Raw genomic sequence first — 23,747 nt, 5'->3', positions numbered from 1 at the left:
TAATTCCAGCTAATTACAACAAAATATTCTACCTTTTGCCTCCCAAATCAGTCAAGCACAATGCAAATGTAACAGTTTGACTGCAAAGCAAACAGAACCACACACCAAGTCAAACAAAAACACAGTCAAGACATCTAAGAGGCAAGCATCCAACTCCACATTTGATGTTTCCTCCACATGATATATCCAACCCCCACTTCTTTTTCTGTCTTACAGGACCTTATGTAACTATTTAAAAGACAACAGGACCAGTGTGATTCTGCCTTCAAGTCAGCTCTCCAACAAATCTCTCTGTGGGTGTCGTGTCCCACTCGGTGCTATTGCAAGCAAAAACACCACCCAGTTCTCCTACATGTGCTGATCAAGCTTCTTATTTACATTCTAATTCTTTAGCCATCCTTATACGTCTCTTTTTTTTCTGTGGTTACAACCAAAACCCCAGCCTAAACACACTTACAACCAGTTTTGTTGTTTGTTTTGTTGTTGTTTTTTTTTTTTAATTTTTAAAGCATCAGCTGTATCTTTTTCCTTCAAGCTGGCCCAGCAAAATTCCCAAGTGCTGAGCTCATGGGCAGGAGCTGGATGGTCAGTGCACAGCCAGACAAGCTCCAGCTGCCCCTGTCCAGATGGCAGCTCAAAGGAGGAGACACAGGTCCCACATTTGTGTAAACACACCCAGGGATTACCTGGGAGCTGCAGGCAAACAGGATAAGTGGAGGGGAAAAGGCAGAACTCAGTGCTGAGAAATTCAAGCCTTCCACTGCTCCTGCTCCACTGAGCTGGGAACCTGCCTTACTCCTCCTCTTCCATTTGATGGAGAATGGTCCCTCTGAGCCTCAGTCTTGGTTCCACACAGCCCATGAGCCCGGGGCTTTGTGTTTTCATTTCCATTTTCATTTCCCCACCTCATCCCACCAGGGCTTGCCAAGCTCATCCTGCTCACACCCTTGGCCATTCCCAAGGCTTTCTCCAGGATGGACACTGGGTTTGTTTGCTGGGACACACTCCTGCAGAAGCGCTTTGGGATCAGCTGCATCACTAAAGGATGGCACTGGCAGCTGGTGGGTCTGCCCTGATGCAGGAGCCCAGTCTGAAAAGCGTTTTGGAGCTGCAGCACAATCAAAAATCCAACTGGGCTGTGCGGCCTCAAACAGCCGAAGTGGCACAAATGAGTGGAAGTAATTCCTTCCTTCAGCCACTAAACTTAAATAAATGTCAGGCTGCAGCAGTACACATCTGAGCAAATACCTATCAGCACAAAAATGCTAATATGTTTGTGACTGCTGAACTCTCTTCCTAAAGCAAAAACATCTACATAACCCCAAACTTCACTGGGTCTGCTCCATTTTCCATTTCTACTGTCCAGTCCTGTTGAGATCAAATTCCAAACCTTGTCTACACTGGAAGAGTTTTAACATTTGTGTCCTCATGCTCTGAGATCAGTGTTGATTACATTTAAGAATCCAGCACAACTGCCTCTTTACCTCCAGCTAAAGTGGCTGTCACTTGAAATGGATTTTCTTTGTCCCCTCTCAGGCTGCCTCATTTTGCTAGACTGTAATCTGAAGATTAAGTGAAAAATCCCATTTCTAGAGCTGGAAACAGCCCTGTTTACAGACAGACAGCAGCACTGCTGCCATGGCCAGCACATCCCCTCCAGAGCCAGCTCCAAACACAGCTCCAGGCTCAGCTGCAGCCCAGCCCCAGGGAGCAGATCCTGCACCTCTGAGGGAGGCAAGAAAAGAGGACCAAGACTTTTTTTGCCTCAAGTTTCTTATTCAGGACTTGTTTTCAATGGGTTAAGGGAAATCCAGTGCAACTACCTTATGGAGTCTTCATTAAGTAAATGTTTTCACTGATTATTTAAATACTCAGCATTTTTAACCCCCAGCATCACCTTGCTCTGCTCCAAGGCCACTCCAAGTGAGCTTCCCTCAGGAGTGAGAACTGACAGATGTCACTAAAATCACTATTGGGACTGGCTTTACAGAGAACAAATTTGGATCTGAGTGACCAGTAAACTAGAGAAAATATCATTTATTTAAGATTTACAAGAAGAAAACAGCAATGGAACAGCAAAGCAAGTTCCTCATATACCTCAATTAAAAACTATTTTTCTGTTCAATTTTTCTAGTCTTTATGCATTCTCATGAAGCTGATCCACTCATCCTCTTCTTGAAAATGTTACTACTAATACTAATACTAATGTTACTACTAATTATATCCAGAAAAGCAAGATCAACACCCAAAAGAACAAATCCAAAAAAGAAGCATTTCAAGACCAAAAGGAGGTTATTAAAGTCAGCATAATACACATTAAAACTTAATTTTTTTTGTATTTTTTTATCAGAACTTTAGGAACAACTGACTGGAAAGGGGAAAAATTTTAAATTACCATTTAAGAACTCTTTTCAGAGCATAAATCTGTAGTAGAGACTTTAAAATGTGCTACATATTGGCCATCCAGCACATTTATTGTCATTAAAATATTATATTCAGCCACTCCTGCAATAGCTGCTTTAAATAAATCAGCTCTGCTTTAACATGAGAATCAAATCAACACAAAAGTAACCCAGGACAGTGGGGTTTATTTCTCTTACCTGCCTAAAGCACTTGAAAATGGTTTAGATTTCCATTTTAGGTGTTCTTCTGAAGAAAACACCTCATTAGAAAGAATTGCAGTTCAATTCTAACAACCTGTAAATAATCTCTCTATTCCTTAAAATAAAAATTTAGAGGATTAAAAAAAATTATATATATATACATTTATATTTATATTTTTATTTATATATAAAACCTACTAACATCAAGTAATTTATACATATAACCTACTAACATCAAGGAAAAATCCAACTAAGAAAAAAAATATTCTTATTTCTGGTTCTGTATGAGTAACAAATTTGATGTCAATCTCCACCATCTCATTTAACAGCACAAAAATACCTGTTAGAAACTCAAGGCTATTGCTGGAATTATCCCTAAGTATGAAAAAATTAAGTCACATTTTAGAAGTTTTAAGCATCTAAGCATTTAAAAATTAATTAATTAAATTAAATCTCATTGATGAACCATTCACACAAGCTATGGGGAATGCAAGTCAACGGGAGCATCACTGTTTGTTAGGACAAGTATCCAAAACTAAAAAGTGTTACTGATATTTGAATTTTGGTAAACCCCCCCCTGATCCTACAGCCCACACCTGACCCAGCACAATAATCCCAAACTGTTGCAGTTTCAATGATAAAACTCCTTCAATGCTCAGCTGAGCCACTTTTGCTCCATCTCACTTGGCAAGAAAGCCTTAAAACCCCATTTGTTACAAAAACCTTGCACCAAACCTGCAGTGTTACCTTCCCAATGTGCTGATTTCGAATATTAAGATCATCTCCAGGAATTCTGACTCTCAGGAGGCCCTGCACAGATCCCAGCACACCAGGATCTATATTTAGAACAGCAACTCCAGTTCAACCAGTCCATCAGTTCTCTGCTGGGTGATGCTTTTAAATCAGGGGCAATCCAGATCTGCTGGCTGAGACTTGCATTAAAATATTTTCTTTTAATTCATTTTCCCCCCCATGCTGCATCAACAAGGCAAGATTACAGATCTCCAGAATGATAACCCTGCTGCAACATAAAAATATTCTTTTTTGCTACAGAACTGAAGAAAAATAAATTTCGAATCACTGCTAAGTCACAACAAAGCCACAACAGTTTTAGAATTCATAAAGATCAGGTGAAAAAAAATTAAGTAATGACCAACTACAGAGCAATGCACAACTCACTGACTCCTATAATGGATTTCCAAGTGGTTTTTGACAGCTAAATATTATTTAAGTTATTGTCTGGTTACTTCTCCATCGTTTTGTGTATTGGATGAGCTCATGTTCCCAAACTTGGATTTAAAACACCACTGTGGTCTAGAAGCTACAAATATTTTTTAGAATCTAACCAACAGACTGGAATAAAGCACCAACAAAAATTGAAATACAAAACAAACCCCATGCAACTTGAATATTTATTTAACAGAACTACCCAGTTTTACTGACTCACTGACAAATTGTTTGAGTATTAAAGGTTTACCTTCATTTCAAACCTGCCCATAAAACACATCAAGTTCTCAAATGGGCCCTAAACAATGCTAATGAATAAAGAAGGGAACAAGCAGCACATGTGAATATTTCAGATCTCAGAGAAATCACTTCAGCTGCCCTTGGTGCACACAAATGAGGAGCAGTCACGTCCCTAAGCAGGCGCAGATTTAAGCCCTGAACACAGATTTGAGGAGCTCCCCTCCCTCAGCTCTTCAGCAGCCACACAGAACTGAAATTGTACCCCGAGAAAATGAGCTTTATTTGGGAACTTGGCTGTGCTTGACCCTTTTCAGGAGCCTGAAGCAAGCCAGCTCCATCCCCCGGAGCTGGGAGGGTGAAAATGGGGCCCCAGCATCTCCCCTGAGCAGCAGCAGCAGCAGAGATCCAGATCAAAGCTTCCTGCACCTTCCCTCAGATCTGCATCCAGCAGCAGGGGAAAACCCACTCAGGGCTCACCTGGCTCCCTCCTGCCAGCTGAACCTTCAGCATCGCAGTTGCTGCATCTGAAATAACCCAAAGGACTCATTAAAGCCTTTCTAGATACAAAATCCCCATTTTTGCCACTTGCTGAAGGAATCCAAATGTGCCATTTTTCTAGCAGTTAGGGATGATACTGAGCCTCTTTCTCTACAAACAAATACAGATACAAAAAGCCAGTTAAGAGAGTTTCTGGCATTCGGGAAAGGAAGATGATAAATGTAATACAACCAGTTTTAATCAAGATCAAAGCTGCAGGAGAATGCAGACAGACAGTCTAGACTGCTTTACTTTGAAAGCCTAAGCATATAAAGCAACATCTGCAAAGAACATTAATCACATTTAGTCCACAATCTTATCACCTCCCAAGCAAGCAGAAACAACTTTTACTTAAAAGTCATATGCTTCTATGTGACAAGCGTTTTTAATTATCTTTAAATTAGATATTTATCACTGATTACAAAGCTGCTCTGTTCACTTTGAAATAAGCTGATGTAATTTGAAATACATTTGCAGAGCTCCCTGGATAAAAAATGGAATAAAGTATTGGTAAGGAAGCCTGGTGAACAGTAACAATTATTTGACATCACTGGTACAGAGTGGGAATTCTCAAAATATTGAATTAAGTTCTGATTTGCTCCTCTGCATTTCAGACCACAACTCAGCAGACAGCAATAAAGAGAAAGATTTTCTGTACAGTTTTCTTTAGCTTTAGAAAATAACTTGAGAATATAAATAATCAGGCTTTCCTTCAATTTTCTTTCTATAAAAAAATTTATCTCGCTCCTGCACTTTAGAGGGGAATTAAAAATTGGAGAGATGGTGCATATCTACATATAGAGTATTTATGTGATAATGCACATCTTTCTATACAAAAGCAATTTATTTCTTGTTTACCTTGGTTTATTTTGCTTATATTCTGGTCCATTCTCCCTTATGATTTTGCCTACTCACTAGCAATCATTTAATTTATTTTATTTAAAGTGTCTTGCATTAAAGTTTTCCCTTCTGCCAAGGTTTTCATACAATCTACCCTTCAACAAGAGCCTGGCAGAGACAAATCCACAAAAAAAAAATCCATCATCTTACAACCCTGAGGCAACAGCTGTGACAATTTACAACATTATAAACCCACAGAGGCAAAGAACAAAACTGGGAATTTCTGCACTGAACTCAGCTTCTCCAGCAGCCCCACATCCCACAGGAGAGCTGGTGAAACGCAGCAGCAAATCCAAAATTTATGAGTCTTACTCAAAAATCTGGGTGTTAAATTCCTCAGTTCAGAGCAGGCAGAGTGTGCAGCCTCCCCTGCAGCAGGATTTGCTGGGAAAAGGGATTTTTAGGATTTCTCCTGATACCTTTCAGTTGGAGATCCCTCTGCAGATCCCTTCTGGAGATCTCTTTGCAGGCTCTGCTGGCCATCCTGCTGCTCCTGAGATTCCTGCCCACAAACTTACAGGCAAAAAGGCAATTCTGAATCCTTTTTTCCCCAAATCCTCCCCGGTCTGGTCCCTTTGCTGTTGCAACTCTCAGCTGCAGAACAGAGGTTTTGCAGCAGCAAAGCCCCAGTCACTCATCCCACCCTGAGGAGGGGAGATTTCATTGAATTTCTGTGGAAAAGCACCTGGTTTATTCTCCCTGCTCAGGCTGCAGCATCCTCCTGAAGCTCTGCAGCGTTCCTGGAGTGCTGGAGTTCATCTGCCTGAGCTATTTTAAGAATTTCCTATCTTTAGGCCTACTGACAACACTTTTTTTATTTTTTAATGTAACTTTAACCTCCCACAAAAAGCAGTTGAACAAAGAGAGACTCTGCACACCTTCTGAGACTCCTACACCTGTGGAAATTGGAATGCTTGGAGAAATACCCTCATATACTATGATTTAAGTTCATTTCTTGGTGTTCTTTTCTTATTTAACTGGGCATCTCATAGAGCCACACCAAGGCAATCTATTTTCTGGCCAATTTTTAATTTGCTTATCTGATCAATACCACCACAATTCTTTAAGTTACAAGTATTTAGGTAGAGCAGGAAATTTTAAAGTGCTGTAGGATAATGCAGAGGCTTTTTCAGAGCTTGGCTATTTATCTTCAAAACCCTGGGATTGGTTTGGGCTGCAAAATTTTAATGAGGTAAATTTGATAGAATAACGAGAACTAGACAGCTGCTTTTAAAACAGCAAATAAAATTTAGTTTCAATCCTAACTCCAGCTAGATGAACTTCAATTTTTATTATCTCATCTCATGGAATGAACCACGTGGCCTAGGAGAAATAACACTGTGGCCATTTAAAGACAAGGCAGGTTCTGACAGTTCTCACTGAACTCTCAGAGGAAACCAAAATTCCAAAGTCCAGGGGTGAATCAGGGAATCTCGGGTACGTGACCCAAGAAAACAACACCACAAACAAAAGCTTTAGGGCAAAAGCACTGCACTTGCTACTACAAGATAATTTGTCTTCTAAATTTAGATAACAATTAAGAAAATGTTATCTAGTGACCTGAAATCTGGAAGGCACTTTAGGATATGGTTTTGACCTTCTAGCTCTTATTCAAGAACACATTCAAAGCCAAAATATGAATGCTGTTACTCCATTTAAAAGCCTCTTGACACTTTGACAAAGTAACAGCCTTACATTTGATGATTGAAACTCCAAGTTCCACGGCAATAAAAGGCTCCAGAGGGTTCCCTGAACACGTTTTCCATGGGTACTCCCCGTGCCCAGAGGCAATGGGGTGAATCTCTCCTGCCTCTCAAAGATAAGAGGACAAAGATGACTGTGGATATATTGCATTAGTTTATTTGGGAGGGACCTGCCAGACAGGTGAGCTGCTAACATGTCTTCAAAAACACTCCTAGGAAATTACCAGAACATCAGTGAGAGAAGAAAATGACAATTTTTAAGCTATGCTGCATGAAAGATTACAAAAAAGACATTTAAGCTACAATTCTGTCTATTAATGCCATCCTCTGTTAAGTATGAATTCCCCAGAAGTGAAGTGGCTGCTTGCAACACGCAGGATTCCCTAGAAATAGGATTCCACCCACTGCACGTGGAGGCAGGTGAGTAAGAGGCAAAGAAGGATCTCTTCAAGGAACCTCCCATGGGCTAACACTCACTAAACATGAGAAATTCTGGATTTCACAGCATTTTGGAAGATCAGAGCAGCCTGGAGTAGCCTGTGTAATAAATATATGAAGAAACTTTTCAGGCCAGGGTGTGGAAATTAGAAATTCAGAACTTCTGAATGCATGAGTCTTTAGACCAGGGGAAATAAAAAAGTCTGTACTTGAGTCCAGGAGTACAAATCACATCAAGTCATTTTGATCTGTTTTGCTCAAGCAGCACTGCTAATAAAGAAGCAGAGGATTGAGAGATGAAAGCAAGTGAGCAGAGCCCAGGACACCCAGCTTGGATTAGCCCATATCACTGCAATCAATGTCTCAGTGTGCCTAAAGTCACCCAGAGGAGCCAGCAGCACTGAATCTGCTGACAGGGACGTTTGGGGCTCGCTGAGTGTGAAGAGAATCCAGCCATGAGGCCAGGCTGGCAGGGACAGACAGACTGGCAGGGACACACAGCACTGCTCACCCCTGCAGGATCCTCCCCAGGACAGTGCCCAGGGAAGGAGCAGGGAATCACCAGCACAGCCACACTGAACTCCACAGGAACAGGAGTGAACTCCACAGGAACAGGAGTGAACTCCACAGAAACAGGAGTGAGCTCCACAGAAACAGGAGTGAGCTCCACAGAAACAGGAGTGAGCTCCACAGAAACAGGAGTGAGCTCCACAGAAACAGGAGTGAGCTCCACAGAAACAGGAGTGAGCTCCACAGGAACAGGAGTGAACTCCACAGAAACAGGAGTGAGCTCCACAGAAAGAGGAGTGAACTCCCCAGAAACAGGAGTGAGCTCCACAGAAAGAGGAGTGAACTCCACAGAAACAGGAGTGAGCTCTACAGGAACAGGAGTGAGCTCCACAGGAACAGGAGTGAGCTCCACAGAAACAGGAGTGAGCTCCACAGAAACAGGAGTGAGCTCCACAGGAACAGGAGTGAACTCCACAGAAACAGGAGTGAACTCCACAGAAACAGGAGTGAACTCCACAGAAACAGGAGTGAGCTCCACAGGAACAGGAGTGAACTCCACAGAAACAGGAGTGAGCTCCACAGAATCAGGAGTGAGCTCCACAGAAACAGGAGTGAGCTCCACAGAAACAGGAGTGAGCTCCACAGGAACAGGAGTGAGCTCCACAGAAACAGGAGTGAACTCCCCAGAAACAGGAGTGAACTCCACAGAAAGAGGAGTGAGCTCCACAGAAACAGGAGTGAGCTCCACAGGAACAGGAGTGAGACCCACAGGAACAGGAGTGAGCTCCCCAGAAACAGGAGTGAACTCCACAGGAACAGGAGTGAGCTCCACAGGAACAGGAGTGAGCTCCCCAGAAACAGGAGTGAGCTCCACAGAATCAGGAGTGAGCTCCACAGAAACAGGAGTGAACTCCACAGAAACAGGAGTGAGCTCCACAGAAACAGGAGTGAGCTCCACAGAAACAGGAGTGAGCTCCACAGAAACAGGAGTGAGCTCCACAGAAACAGGAGTGAACTCCACAGAAACAGGAGTGAACTCCACAGAAACAGGAGTGAGCTCTACAGGAACAGGAGTGAGCTCCACAGAAACAGGAGTGAGCTCCACAGAATCAGGAGTGAGCTCCACAGAAACAGGAGTGAACTCCCCAGAAACAGGAGTGAGCTCCACAGAAACAGGAGTGAACTCCACAGAAACAGGAGTGAGCTCCACAGAAACAGGAGTGAGCTCCACAGAAACAGGAGTGAACTCCACAGAAACAGGAGTGAACTCCACAGAAACAGGAGTGAGCTCCACAGAAACAGGAGTGAGCTCCACAGGAACAGACGGTGACCGGGCTGAGTGAACTTTGCTCGGGCTCAGCAGGGCTGATCCATGATCCACCCCCTCCCTCCCTCCCTCCCTCCCTCCCTCCTGCCACACCGGCTCCAGCTCGAGGAAAAGCCGGCCTGGGGAGGGGAAGGAGCAGCCCAGGGAGGGGAAGGACTGCTCCCTTCCAGAGAAATCCAGTGACAGAGAGCAGGGAATCTCCAGGGCAAGGGACACGGCTTCAATGCTGGCTCTGGAAAGTTCCTCAGCGCAAACTCCGAGGCTACAACTGCTTGGAAGAGATGAGGAAACAAACGTGTCCGAACACACAAACACAAACAGAAGGTCGGCCTAATTTTAAGCTGGATTCTCCTTTTCAGGAGAATTTCAAAAGCCTCAGACAATGTGAACTGTAGGGTGAACTAAAGGCTTTTGGCAGCAGCGTTCAGCAATTATTTGATCTGGAAATTCCATGCAGACCCAAGTTTAATCACCTCTGAACAAACTATTCCTTCCTGAATTTGTCCATCTGTGAGATCATTTTTTATTTCCACATGTTCTGAAACACTGAGTTCTACAGTTTAATTACCCATCATTAGTAGATGTCCTTTTTCTGTTTAAAGTACCTTCATCAATCATTTGGGTGGATTTGATGTGAAGCAGCTGGTCAGCAGGCTGAGCAGGAAGACAGGACAAGTTACCAAAGTACTCAGCCCCCAAAGCATCCTGAAATGCATTCCCATGGTTATCACACAAAGGTGGGATGTTGGCATGGACTGGGATGGAGAAATTACAGGTATTTAGCAGTATCTGGGTTATTCATTTCCAATTCCCAACCTGATTTAAACCAGAATGATGCTTAAAAGGAAATCCTTCAAGTTTGATGCTGGGAATTTTTATAACAGAAAATAACTCAGCAGATTTCAAGTTGTTTATATTTAGTTAAGTTATATATGTGCTCATATGGAACCTTTATTCTTAGCTATTGGGAATAAAGAAATATCTACATCCAAAAGAATGCCTTTCATTAGTAGCAAAATGAAAACTTTCCAGGTATTAAGGGCCAGAATAATGCTGTATTTTTACAGCTTAATTTTCCTTAAGATAGGAAGCATCGGTGTCATGGGGATTGCTGACTTTCTCCAGAGAAATTCCCAAGTTGTATTTGGAGTCTCTTACCCAGAGCAGTCATAAACACAAGTTTAAGGGCTTCTACTGCCAGATGTTGTGTTTGATGGAGAAGTGCTTGTGCTCACACAGAAACAGGTGTTCCTCTTGTCACAGCTGAGGAATTCACTCAGCAATAAATCCTCCTGGCAGGCCAGAAGAACACCAAAGCTTCACAAACGCAACAAAAAAATTTATGGGAGAATTCTCCTGTCTTGCCTGCTCCAGGTGTTTATCCTGTGGTAGTCGATGAGCGTTTGAACGTGAACACAAACAGTTCTATCAGCAAGATCAATAAGGAGAATTTCCCTTTGCAAAGGAGAAGAAAAATGGTCTGGTTTTTCATTTGGATTTTTTTGCTGCTCGGTTGGCTGGCTTTTGTTGTTTGGGTTTCTTCCCCCAGGACAATGATTACCTCCAGACAGCCAACACAGGAACAGATATTTAATAAATCACTGGCCAAACAGCAACAATGACTCAACTTTCGGTGTAGCACCCTCAGGAGTGGTTAATTGTGTCCTATCAGGAACAAGACTCGTGCTATGGAGCCCACACCAGGAATGCCAGGCTTTCCCGAGCTCCCTTCCTTGAAAAGGCACTGAGGCAGAGCCTGCCACCTCCCTCCACCCTGCATCAGTCAGCAGCGTGTCCCACAGCTCAGGTGGGTGTCACGTTGCAGCTTCTCCTCTTGGGATGTTTATTTAAGCATTATTTATGCAGAGATACCAAGGTTGGTAATGCCCTGAACTCTGGCATCCCACTTCCCTGTAGAGTCCCAGCAGGAATGCAGCACTCCTGAGCCCAGAGCTGCCCTGGGCACCTCAGAAGGGAGCACAGAGCACACGAACCAACTCTGCCCACAGCCATTGCACTCTGGACTCGATGCCTCAGCCAGCCACCCTGTGAGAAATGACTGCTAAAGTTGCATTTTAAGTTTAATGTTAACAGTTTAAGCTAAACTGTTAAAGTTGAATTTTATTAAACTTGAACAAAACTACAACAGAGGACTAAATAAAGAAAAATTACAGTGCTGGGAGTCCCCACAGCCACATGGGCCATCTACAGAATGGATGCTCTGCCTTTTATACCCTTAGTCCCCTGAAAGTTTTGTCAGTCAACTCTTTCTCTGCCATCCATTGGTGGAGATTACTTTTGGCACCTTGAGTGGTGTCAGCTGTTGTTCTGCTGTGCCTCCTGGTACCAAGGCAGCCTCCTGTAAATGTCTCGGCTACCAAGGCTATTACAAGGGGGAGGAAAAGAGGACTGTGGAATGCCATATTATAATAATATTACTATACAGCTATACAATATCTATCTCTTAATTGTGAGAGCCAACTATTACATATCTGTACAACCCCTTCCCAGGACTGAGGCCATCTGCTTAGATCACCAACAACTTTTTTAAGGAATCCACATACGTGCTCTCCTGCAAAAGGCACCTGCTGGAAATTCCACAGAAAAGCTTTAAGATTATCCTCCCAGGATGCCAAGAATCATTTATTTAACATTATCTTCATGGATGCCAAGAATGATCAGCCTTGCTGGAGAGAAGGTGGGCACACAAGAAACCAATGTGCATTCAGGCCTCTGCTCCCCAGTGGTGGCACTGTACCTCCATAGAAGCCACCACCTCAAAGAAAGGTTTAAAAATTCTGCTTTAAGTAAAAATCAACTTGAATATCACAGCTAACTGAAAAAGGAAGAGGATGATGGAAATAGCAGCCTGGGCTTTGGGACACTGGCTTCTCTCTTCCCCACAAGGGAGGCTGAGCTGGGAGAGACCATGGCTGGGATAATCCCTCAGGTAAGAATGCCCTGTGTTTTTAAACTGATTTGACTTTCAGTCACGCTCCATGCAGCACTTCAAACCACAGCTACTAGAGACCAATTTATCTCCATTTCAGTGCCCATGCTTGGATCTCAGCTCAGAAGCTGTCCTCATGTAGAATTTCAGGGCAGATTAACAGTAACAGGATGTCTGCAGAAAGCCCAACAGCAGCCTGAGGCTGGCGTCACCCTGCAGTGCAACAAAGGGGACGAGTTCAGGCGCTGTCCCAAGGACTTGGCTCACAGCTGAACTCTCAGCACCACAAACTCACCCAGAGCTTTTCTGCCCAGCAGTGTGCCCTGCTGACTGGAAGATATCCCTGCTTTATGGCTTACAAGTTCCTGACAATGCCCTGGTTCTCCCCTGGCAACTGAAGATGCCCCTGGGATTGAGACCTCTCAGGTCTCGTGGCTGTTCAGCTGCAAAATTCACCAGCCCCTGTTTGTAACTGGGATTCCTGAGGCTGGGTTTGGATTCAGTAATGCAGGCATTATCAGTTAGGGTTCTACATTTAAAGGACATCCCCTACATTCTCCCCTCAACATTTCCAGACCTGTTAGTGCTGTCTGTTCTCTTCTTGGATCTGATTTTAGCACAAAGCTTTATGCCCACCTGCTCAGAATAAATTTCTGAGGACATCTGCAGCCAAAATCCGAGTAACATAAATTAAGATACTGCTAAGATTATGTTGCAAATAGTCTTTCCAAACAGTTTTCTTCAACCTGGGATGTAACTGGATTTTACTGATCCCTGTATCAGCCATTCTGTGATTGTGTCAGTCTGAATCTTTTATTTAGTTCCCACCTCATTGTTACCAGAGAACCTGCAAGACAGGAGTGAATTTTATCACCTATTCCTTGGAATGACAGCATCACAGAACAGTTTGAGTTGGAAGGGACTTTAGAGCTCATCTCATTCCATGCCCCTGCCATGGGCAGGGACATCTTCCACTATCCCAGGGTGCTCCAGCCTGGCCTTGGAGACTTCCAGGGATCCAGGGGCAGCCACAGCTTCTCTGGGAGCCTGTGCCAGGCCCCTCTGCTGTTCTGCCTGGAAATCTTGAGTCTAGAGTGCCTGGAGAAAAATGTGATATGGAGATACTTAAAAATCAAGGGAAGAGGACAAAACCCCTGTGAGAACAGGCCTGCACTGAGATCCTCAGAAGAACGCTGAAAAAAGAGAACCAAATTCTTTCTGAAGATGGAGGTTATTAAAAATGATACTGAATTGTGGCATTTTCCCTTTCTCACCCCCAGAACAGCTCCATTCACTGGCACTGAGGTGCTTTGCCCTGACAATTCCCCTCCTAGGACAATGCAGGCCTCCCTGGCAGCCCTTATTCCATCCATGGCTCTCCTTGCTCCAGCATCTCTCACCCAGCTCCTGCCTTTGATCCTCGTGGGAAATGGATTTGTAGGAAATTCTTCAAGCTTGACAGAAAGCTCACATAGTGTGTATCTGTATGTAACTGTTTGAGATAAGAAATGTTGACTTAGAAATGTAATGGAATTGGACAGACATTGTTGAGAGAGAAATGGAACTAGAAACAAGTTTTAAAGGATGGTTTTGTAAATAAGGCTGGGTACTTTGGAGGAATAGAGCTATGAAAGATGCATTGTAGTAGGAGCCACGAGGGGTAATTTTAGATGATTGGCTTTAAGGCATTTACAGCATGGTGTGGCAAAAGCTGACAGGCCAAGAAGCACCTACAATGTATTGTAATTAGGAAATATCTGGCTCCTGATTGTGATGGTGTGAATTCCAACATCTGTATTGTCTCACCCTTCTCATGAGACTGAAAATGGAATAGAAGTTTTTGGAGCACCTCTGTTACCCCATCTCTAAGTCAAAAAAAAACCCCTAATCCAGCAGATGCTGAGTGCAGAAAGCTCTGTGCTGTTTTTCCAGCCATTTCTGCTGCTGTAGCAGATTGGATCAGCCCAGCCCAAAGCCAGCAGAGCCACGAGGGCTGAGCCGGAGCGAGGAGTGACAGCAGCACAAAATGGGGATGTGGGGGAGGAATCACATACAAAGAAGAGGAACTCTGCTCTCACTGTTCTCCCAGCAGTTTTTGTTAAATAGCCTACAACTAAAACAACCTTTCTGGACAAGTACAAGGTGATTAAGAGGTTTTTGAAACTGGCTGAACTGCTGGAGGAACAACTAAAAAATCATGGATGTTGAGGGCTTGCTTCTAAAATTTTTGCATTCCTGAACCTCTGGTTCAGAAAGAAGGAGAACAGTGGGGAGAAGAGCTCAGATGGGCAACAGAAGCTCCCCCAGAACACACTGTGTCAGCATGTAAATACCTCCAATCCATCAAAACCAAATTCCAGCACATTTTTTACTCTTACACATGAGAGAAATGGGAGATCATCATTTACCTCCTCTCTCCCATCTTCGCTTTGAATGAAAGAGCTTCCAACACCAAAGTATTTGTGACATTGAGAGGAAAAATTCTGGGATAATTTAATTTCAGAACAATATTTATGCAAACAGGACTTGAGGAAATTAATTTTGCTTGATTTGCCATCCATCTGAATACTTTTAAGCCACTGGAAAAGTCCAGCTGCACTCTGGAGCATCAGGATTTTTCAGGAGGGATGCAGTCCATTTCCACTGGAATGGAAAGTGGGATCTGTGCTCTCCTGGCTTCCCTGGAAGCCTCTGGCCCAAGAGGATGTGAGTCAGAATTTTTCAGCTGAACAGCAAAAGCAAACTTTCACCTGAAAGCTCTGTTTTCATGGGTGCTTTTCCAGAGAAGTGCTAAATGCTGAGTTTGGGGCGGGAATGGAAGCAGAAACATCTTGTGGTTTGAAATCACCTTCTCACAGATTAATCAGGGTTTCACAGCTGGGTTTTAGTACAAGCACAGCACATGAAAACCCATCAAGAGCTCAACTGCTGATCTCTATCACCCCAAATGGGCGAGGTCAGATGAGCCCTCACGTGTTGGGGTCTGTCCCAGTGACACAAGGTGAAGTTAAATAAAATGTAACCAAGCTGTTACAATTTTTCTTTTTGACGGGCTTTGTGTTCAATGTAATAAAAATTCAATTATCCCCAGGGACAACTTGCAAAACAGACCCTTTCCAAAATTTAAGATCAGAGTTTAAATGAAAATATTTAACTAGTAGTGTTTTCTATGCTACTTTTAAAGCAGCTTTATAAACAAATGATGACAAATAAATCACCTAATTCTTTATATAAAGTACAGTAATTCAAACAATTGTGTGCCATTTTGCAACTTTCACAGCCTAAATGTTTTTCAACCCTGAAACACAGAAATATTTAAAGAAAACTCTACCATCATGTAATTGCTGTGAGCTAAAGAGAACTATCTGTACCCTCTACTGACAAACACCAGCAAAAATTTCTAAAATTAACAGTTACTGCAAAGTTTAATTTTGTCTTGTACACTCAACACTGTAACTCAACAACAAAATTAAACCACTTCCCTGTTTATGTGGAAATTCCTAGAAGGAAACAGCTTTTCATGCTAGAAGGCTTGATAAACTGATTGGTCATATTTAAAAATAGCTTTCAACAACAGATCAAATTTGAACTTATGTGCTGATATTGAAATCTAAGAATTCAAAATCCAGCTAAAAGAACGAAGACCACTCCAATCTTTAGGCAGCATTTAAGGAATGGAGATTAGTGTTATCTAGGTGAGATAAGAGCTCTCAACCAGGCTTCAGTTCCAAATAAAAGCCACCTCTAAATCACAACTTGGTGAGGCACCAAAAGGCAGGAAGCTGCTGAAAGCAGCCAAATCAGCCCTGTGAGCAAGCAGAGATGTGGAGATAAAGCCAGGCTGGGATGGGACAGAGCTGATCCTGTGGGGAATGGCCTGGGGGAGGATGAGGAGCACCACGGGGACCCTCAAGGACTTCCCTGGACCCACCCTGGTTCAGACCTTCCTGAGGTGGGGACAGCTCGGGGGGGCTGCACACAGTGCCAGGGGCAGGGCTGGCACTCCAGGGCTGGGCACACGGGAATTCCATGGAATTGCACAGGGATCAGTGTGGTGCACTGAGCCCGGGGACACTGCACCAGTGCAAGTGGGGACTGCCAGGAGGGTGCCAGCTCTGCTGAAAACAACCTGGTGGGTGGTGGGCACCACAACAAAAGGTAATTTCAAAGAGGAAATGGCCATTTCTATTCAGAGCCCTTAGGAGGAGGTGACATTTAAGAAGTGACATTAAAACCAGGCAGGCAGCAGATTAGAGAAATCAACTGCACAAGGCCTGCACCCAACCTGCCAATGCTCACCTCAAACAGGAATCACCTTTAAAAATGAAATAGATCATCTCAGCAATCACCTTTAAACATGAAATAGACAACTTGAAGAAAAAAACGGAAGAAATAATTGAAGCAAAGAAAGGTATCCATCTACATTGCAGATCCCAGCTGGGCCAAGGACTGCTGCCTCCCTCCCCTGAGAGCACTGCTCCCAGCGAGCCCATGCAGCCCCGGAGCTCCATGAAGGCTGCCCTGGCCCAGAGCTGCTCTCTAAGTGGGACAGCTCCCAGCTGAAGGCAGGGCAGAGCTGGGAGGCAGGAAACGATGCCAATGTTTTCACAGCACACTAATGGCACACTCTCCACGAGGGAACTCTGAAGTGCTGAAGCTGCAGGAATTCTGGTTCAGCCCTGCCTGCGCTGCCTCCTGGCACTGCCCTCAGACCGTGCTTTGTGTCATCTCATTAGACACCACTTGGCACCGGCTACAACGCTATCAGGGCTGCGCTGGGAGCTGAGCAGGGCTCCCCCCGCAGCCTCATTTCACCGGGAATTCCAGAAACGGGCTAAAGACACCGGCCACGGGCTTCTCCAAAACGTTCTTCACATCCACAGTCACTCATACAAAATAATTAAACAGCAATCACTAAGTTGCCTTACCCATCTCCATTTTTTTTTCCAGAAAAAACAAACAAACAAGAAAATCCCAAACCAAACAAGCAGAAACAAAATGAAAACTGATGTCTTGCTCTCATAAAACGTTTGGTATCTTTCAGAAAATACACAAATCATATCCTAATAAATGGTTTTGAGCACTGTCTCCTTCCTGCATTTCTAGGATAGATGTAGCATCCAACTTTAAAAGTCAATCTGCCACAAGAACCGCTGCAATTTGTTAGAAAAATGAATTTGTTTTCTTATCCCATTGTATCCCATTCAGGGATAAAAGGCACACAAAGAGTTAAAGCTATTAAAAAAGTAACACACTTCTTACCTATACAGATTCTTAGCATTTTCAAAATAATTATCCAGATACTTTCTAACAAAACCTTCAGATTAAACATCTTCAGTAACTTTTCAGGTATCAGCTTAAACAGTGCCAATGCTCAGAATTAAACCAGCGAAACTTAACTCATTTGCTGCCATTATTAGAGAAAGTGGAAATCTTCCCAACAGCCTCATTTAGGCAAAAACCCAACCAGATCAGCCAGCAATGCCTAAATGTTGTTATAATTACGATACACAATTTTGCTGTAAATGCAAAATACAATCTTAATTCTTAGTTTTAATGAGGCAGATCAATATCTCAAAGTTCAGAAAGCAAAAGAATTTGAGAAATACTCTTTTTGGCCAAGATATAGCATTCATCTTCATTATCTATTCACTAACTACAGACAATGTTTCCCTCATGTAATTAAAGAGTTATAAAAGCAGAGAAATGCATCTTGGCATTTCTTACATGCCCATCACAGTTAAGAGTACATAGGGGTTTGCTTTTAATTACATTGTCATTTTAGCATTTTGTATTGAATTACCACCTAATTACAGATCCATAGAAATCCTTTAAAAGGAGAAGTTATGCTTTAACAAAGTGAGCAATCTCCAAAGGTGATCTGTGGCCATTTAAATGAAGTGAAGGGCTTGTAGCCCTCTTGCCAGCTAAGAGTCCCCACCATCCCATCGGGGCCAGGCAGAGCAGTTTAACAGCTCCCAACGAGCACTGTGGTAACTGGGGAACAACACCAGAATTCATTGCAATTTTGCATCCTGAGCGAAACAAATTATCCTGCACCACTTGAACAGAAACACCAGCAGAACACAAAATGACCAAGCCTTGCACAAGGTGTTTTTACAATTTGGAAACACTTAATTTCCCTCCCAAACCCAACAAAACAAGGAGGTGGCAACCCCACAAGTGCTGCTGTTGCTGCAGGGCCTCGCTGTGAAGTCCCCAGGATTTGGGGTGACCCAAAGATTGGTTGCTCCAGTTAGTACGTGAATTGTCTGTTTTTGTTTCCAGTTACAGCTTTCACTAGGAAATTTTGAAGAAAACCATAAATGTTGACTTTCCTCATCAAGAATGAAATTATTGTGAAACCACGATGATAATTATGCAATGGAAAAACCCTTCCCTGCTCTCCTTGCACCAACAACTGAAGGATTTGATGTATCTAATCTACATTTGGGATTCCTGGCCGCAGAGATATGCAACGTAAACAACATGGCAGTAAATATTCATTTTCTGTGGGATTAAGCCTAAATGTGCTCTGCTGTTTGGCACTGTAGTCACAAACTATTTCTAAGAAAAAACCCCCTCCACCACCACACAGACAGTGCAGGGAGAGAAGACAAGAGATGCCACATAAAGTCACTGGCATCCAATACCACTTGGATTCCATATGGAAATAACAGGAAATAAGATGTGCTGAATTTTAAGCACCAAGGCAACAAAAACACATTAAGATTTCATCACACAAGAACTTGGCTGTAAAATCCGTAATTTTCTTGATCTTTTTAGGGAGTTTTCATTTTCAGGAACATCAGAGAGCTAACAGCTCATGGATGCTACCAACCAGCTCAAGCAGGCATTTGCATTAAGCTGCTTTCAGTTAATTAAGTGGTGGAAATGCATCTCTCCTACACCAAGAAACCTCTTCCACAATCAGATTCCTTGTCAATCTCTCCCTTTTCACAGCCTGGAAAAACTACAAGTGGAGAAGGCTGGAAGAAAAGGTGGAATGAATAGGAATGAAAAACATTGGAGGTGCTGTTATTTTTCCCCTTCCCTAGAAGTAATAATATGACAAAAAATTAATGTCTAAGGTTAAACAGAGAAGAAAAAAAGGGTTTTTTTTGAGTCTGAGTCTGTCCTCATTTGCTGATCAGCCAAACTCATCACCTAAGGGATTTCACCCTCAAATTCCAGAAAGGTGAGAATAGGAACAATACAAAACCCATTCAAACACTCTTCATGAAACCCAGCTGAAAACTATTATTCCTGCAAACAGTGATCTCCTCTTGCAGGAAAGAGCTTTTCCCTCACACAGAACACCTGCCCCTCAACTTACACCCAGCATATGCAGACAAACTTCTGGAAGGCTTTTCTCCTGCAAAGCCCTGTGTGTGAAGGGCAGAGATGCAAATAAACTCATGACAGCAGCATCTCCCCGGAAATGTTTGGAAAGCAGAGTTCCCAACGATGCTCACACGTTCTGATGTTGCATTTGCACAATTACAGCTCTCCTCAGAGCCCAGAAGATTTGGGGTTTATAACTGTTAAGTATTAACAGATTACTTAGAAATAGTTAACAGATTTTTGAGCTGTAGTCACTTATAGCATCAAGCTCTCCATAACTCACTCTATGCTTGAAAACAGTATTAAAGAGTTTTATTGAATGAAACAAGTCCTGCTCTTAACAGCAACATTAGGAGTGCACAGTGGTAATACATTTAATAAAGAACTTGTACACTCCGATAAAATAAAGGAATCTTTACTTTAAAAGCAGCACTAACTCTGAAGTAGTTTATTATCCCACAATAAAGTGAATAAAGTGATTAGAGTCCAACCACAATCATGGACAGCTCACAGGGAACACACCAGCAGAAACAATTCCACAAACATTCCCAAACCTGTGGCAGGATTTTCAAGGGTTACCAAGTTTATAATGAAAGGACAGTAAAAAAAAGAGACATTTACACAAGTAAATCAAAGAAAAAGTCTCATGTTCCCCCTCAATTCCTTCAGGACACCCAACCATTCAGCTTGTAAAGTCATACCATGGAAAGTAGGTTTTACAGTTCTCAATAGATTTTTTTTTTTTTTTGGGGAGGGGGAAAGATACAATTTAAAAAATAACTTCTCCGATAATAATCGCTGTGACACAGGAGAATGATAGATTTAAAATCAGAGAATAAAACATCCTCCATGCAGTGAAAATACTACTTTAACTACAAAGGTGTCTTTGACACGCCAGTACCTTCACTAAATTACTCAAGACCTCCTGAGTGGCTGGGCAATGATCTGGCATCAGGAGAAATAGAGAGGACCAACACTTTTCTGATATGGTTCCTTTTGTTTAGGTGATTTTTAGCTTGATTTTAGCTTTAATTCCAAAAACTCCGGGTCTTGTTTCCCGTAGGAGACTGCAGAGCTACTTGGATTTGGGACCACCCAGGTACCAAAGGCAGGGCAGGTATCTCAGGTGAGATGATGGGCTGGGAAATGAGGAGTTTATGAGCAACAAAAGGAACGATGAGATTTTAAACTAAGATTATGGCTGAGGAAAATCCACTCCCTCAGCACGCCCCACACTTTCAGCTGCACGGGGTGTACGTTTCCAAAATCTCCGAAAACGATGGAAGCGCCCATTCTCTGTTCCTGAAATGCTCTGAAGTGCAGCTCAGCAATCCCAAAACCACCAGAACACAACCACACTTCCCTGGGGAGGGGAGCACCCAGATGATATCTGCAGAGAGGCTGCTTTGATGAACGAGCTGCTTCAGTCACAAGTTTGCCTGCGAAGCTTCCCTCCAACCCTGCCTCACCTACAGCAGAGGCACAGCAAGCTTGCTCTGAAGTATTTTATTCTTACTTCAGGATCTTCTGCTCCCTCTGAAATCAAACCTGCCCACAGGTTTATCTGAGAAGTGTATTAGAGGGCACACGGAGAACCTTGACCCGGGCACTTTGCTTTCTTGTTTAGTTAATGTGCACTCATCTCGGCCTCTGGAGTTCCTGCAGATGGGTGCAAACCTACACCCACTTCTATCCAGGCAGCTACAAATATTTTAAAGCCTAATAACAACACAGATGCTCTTTTTCAAATGTCTTAGTCAGAACAGGGAAATATTTTCACTCTCTTAACAAAGATGATTAAACTCACTGGAAATTCCTGTCCATTTGCAGTACATTTACAGGATTTCATAGTGCAGTTTACAGATAATAAAATAAATCGCTTTGAACCTAAATAGCACTTCCACACCCACCACGCAGAAAAAAACCACAACATTTTCACCTATTAAAAGAACCCCGGTATTAATTGGCCATGTAAACATCTGCAGAAAATAGCTGTATTTAAAAATAAATGAACAAATACAGCAAACCAAACCCCCAATTGCTGAAAGAGGCTGAGAGGAGCTGGAGCTGCACACCAGAGAGAGGCACCTCCACACCTGAACTCCAGGATTTTCTCAACCATTGCCAATATTTCGAAATATAGGACCTGGGCAGACTGATTTTCAGACTAAAGGCTGGAAAAAAAAAATTCTGGTGATGATGACGTTAGAACCAATCCACCAGGTAGGGTTTTAAACTGAAATAAGTCAGTTAAAAAACACTACTCATAAAAACGCCTGCACTTCAAGCTTAAAATCTTACATAATCTTGTAGTTCTGATCATAAACCCAACAGTTTACTGTTGAATTTATTTATTTTTAGACTTGCCTAAAATTGTAGAGCGTCTGCAGTCCTGGTGTGAGTAGAAAATAGTATAATAATTGTTAAGTACCGGAACACTTAATGTGTAATACTGGAATAACCACCAAAACAATGTCATTAACATGAGAAGCAGCCCGGATTGCAGGCAGTTTCCTGCTCATTTAGCCAAGATTAATTCTTCACAGGCAAGAGGAACATTCTTTTCACCTTACCAAGGACAAGCCGAGCGAGCAACGTTCAAGAAAAGACGTTCTCTATTGCTTAGCTGCTCTTTTTTATGAAGTCTGATAGGTAATGTCAACAAAAACCACTATTCTGTGCTCTAGGCAAAAGGATCTTGGAGGTGGACGTGGAAGAGAGAGAGCCACGGAGAGCAGATGGCAGCAAGTCTTTCAGGAACTGTTCGAGAGAGAGGGGGGAAAAAAGTTTCCCTACAAAACATATTGCTGAATGAAGGGAACGCTGCGGAGCTGAAAAACCAGGCTTTAGGAAAAGACGAGACACACACGTCCTTACTGCGAGGCTAAAGCTGTCAGAAATCATGTTTGGTTTGAAAGGAAGAATAAAAATTAAACGTCCCGAACACCCTTCTGGCCGTCGTTAACCCGCTGAGCTGTTTCCCTGGTTAGCACAGGCAGGGTTTTTGGGTTTCTCCTGGCAGCGCTCGCCATTTCACAGCACATTTAGCGCACACAGCGCGGATCGATAGCACTACAGACACAAGACGAGACTTATTCCATTTACTAACCACAGCAAAACGGCCTCTTCAGCAAAATCCTGCAGCTCCTAACGCTGGAAATGTAAAAGGCATCCTTACAGGGATCTCATTACTCCCTTCTCCCGGTCACACGGGCAGCCCGAGCACTCGGCTGGGCGCTTTTAGCCTGGTAAACAAGTGTAGCTCTGCACACCCTGCAAGGATGCTAAAACCCTCCACAGAGCACCAAATGCACGCTCGGAGCGCCAGGCCGGCTTGGAAACTCGCGTGAGATCCTCGCACAGCTCCTAAGAGGGGTTTTTGTGGGACTGAAGGAGCACAAATGGACCAACAGCTGCCCAACCACTGGTTGCTGCCGTAACAATTTTCCTCCTGGAGAAGCGTGGGGAAGTCCTCACACCCCGCTCGCTCCCCAGGACTCAGAGCTGGCATTTGAACACCTCAAACTCTGCTGTTTTAAAGAGAAAAATCAGTCGATTTTTTTTTTTCCTGCGATATAACGAATAGGAAAACACAAAGGGTTACAAATGACTCTTTAGGAACGGAAAGCCTGGCTTTTCACCCCAATTCTGCTGGTACATCTCTACACGCACACACCCCTTCGCTATCACCAAAGGACGAGCTCAGCCTCTCAGAGCGGCACCTATTCCAAATTAATGAAGCATTAACCAAGGTCGCTATTCACCAGTGAATAGTCCGGGCTAAGAGAGATCAAACTGAAGGAAAGAGCAATTTCAGCTGGGTAATTCTTATTTAAAACCAGCATCCAACACCGATAACTGCGCTGCCAGGTTACTTATGTGACACTAGGTGGTTATGTCTCCACATTTATTCCACACAATTGAGCTGAAATCCAAGCGCTGGGAGCGTTTCAAGTGCTCACGTTATA

The 23,747-nt window shown here is 43.1% G+C and overlaps 1 protein-coding gene across 2 annotated transcripts in view; it reads right to left on the bottom strand.

The window, feature by feature from the left end:
* The window catches only part of ACVR2A (activin A receptor type 2A), a 54,758-nt gene that overhangs the window by 29,039 nt on the left and 1,972 nt on the right, over positions 1–23,747 (bottom strand). The window lies entirely within an intron of this gene.

Source organism: Agelaius phoeniceus, chromosome 7 (genome assembly GCF_051311805.1).
Source record: "Agelaius phoeniceus isolate bAgePho1 chromosome 7, bAgePho1.hap1, whole genome shotgun sequence".
NCBI classification, from domain to species: Eukaryota; Metazoa; Chordata; class Aves; order Passeriformes; family Icteridae; genus Agelaius; species Agelaius phoeniceus.
This window is presented reverse-complemented; position numbering and strand designations above follow the sequence as displayed.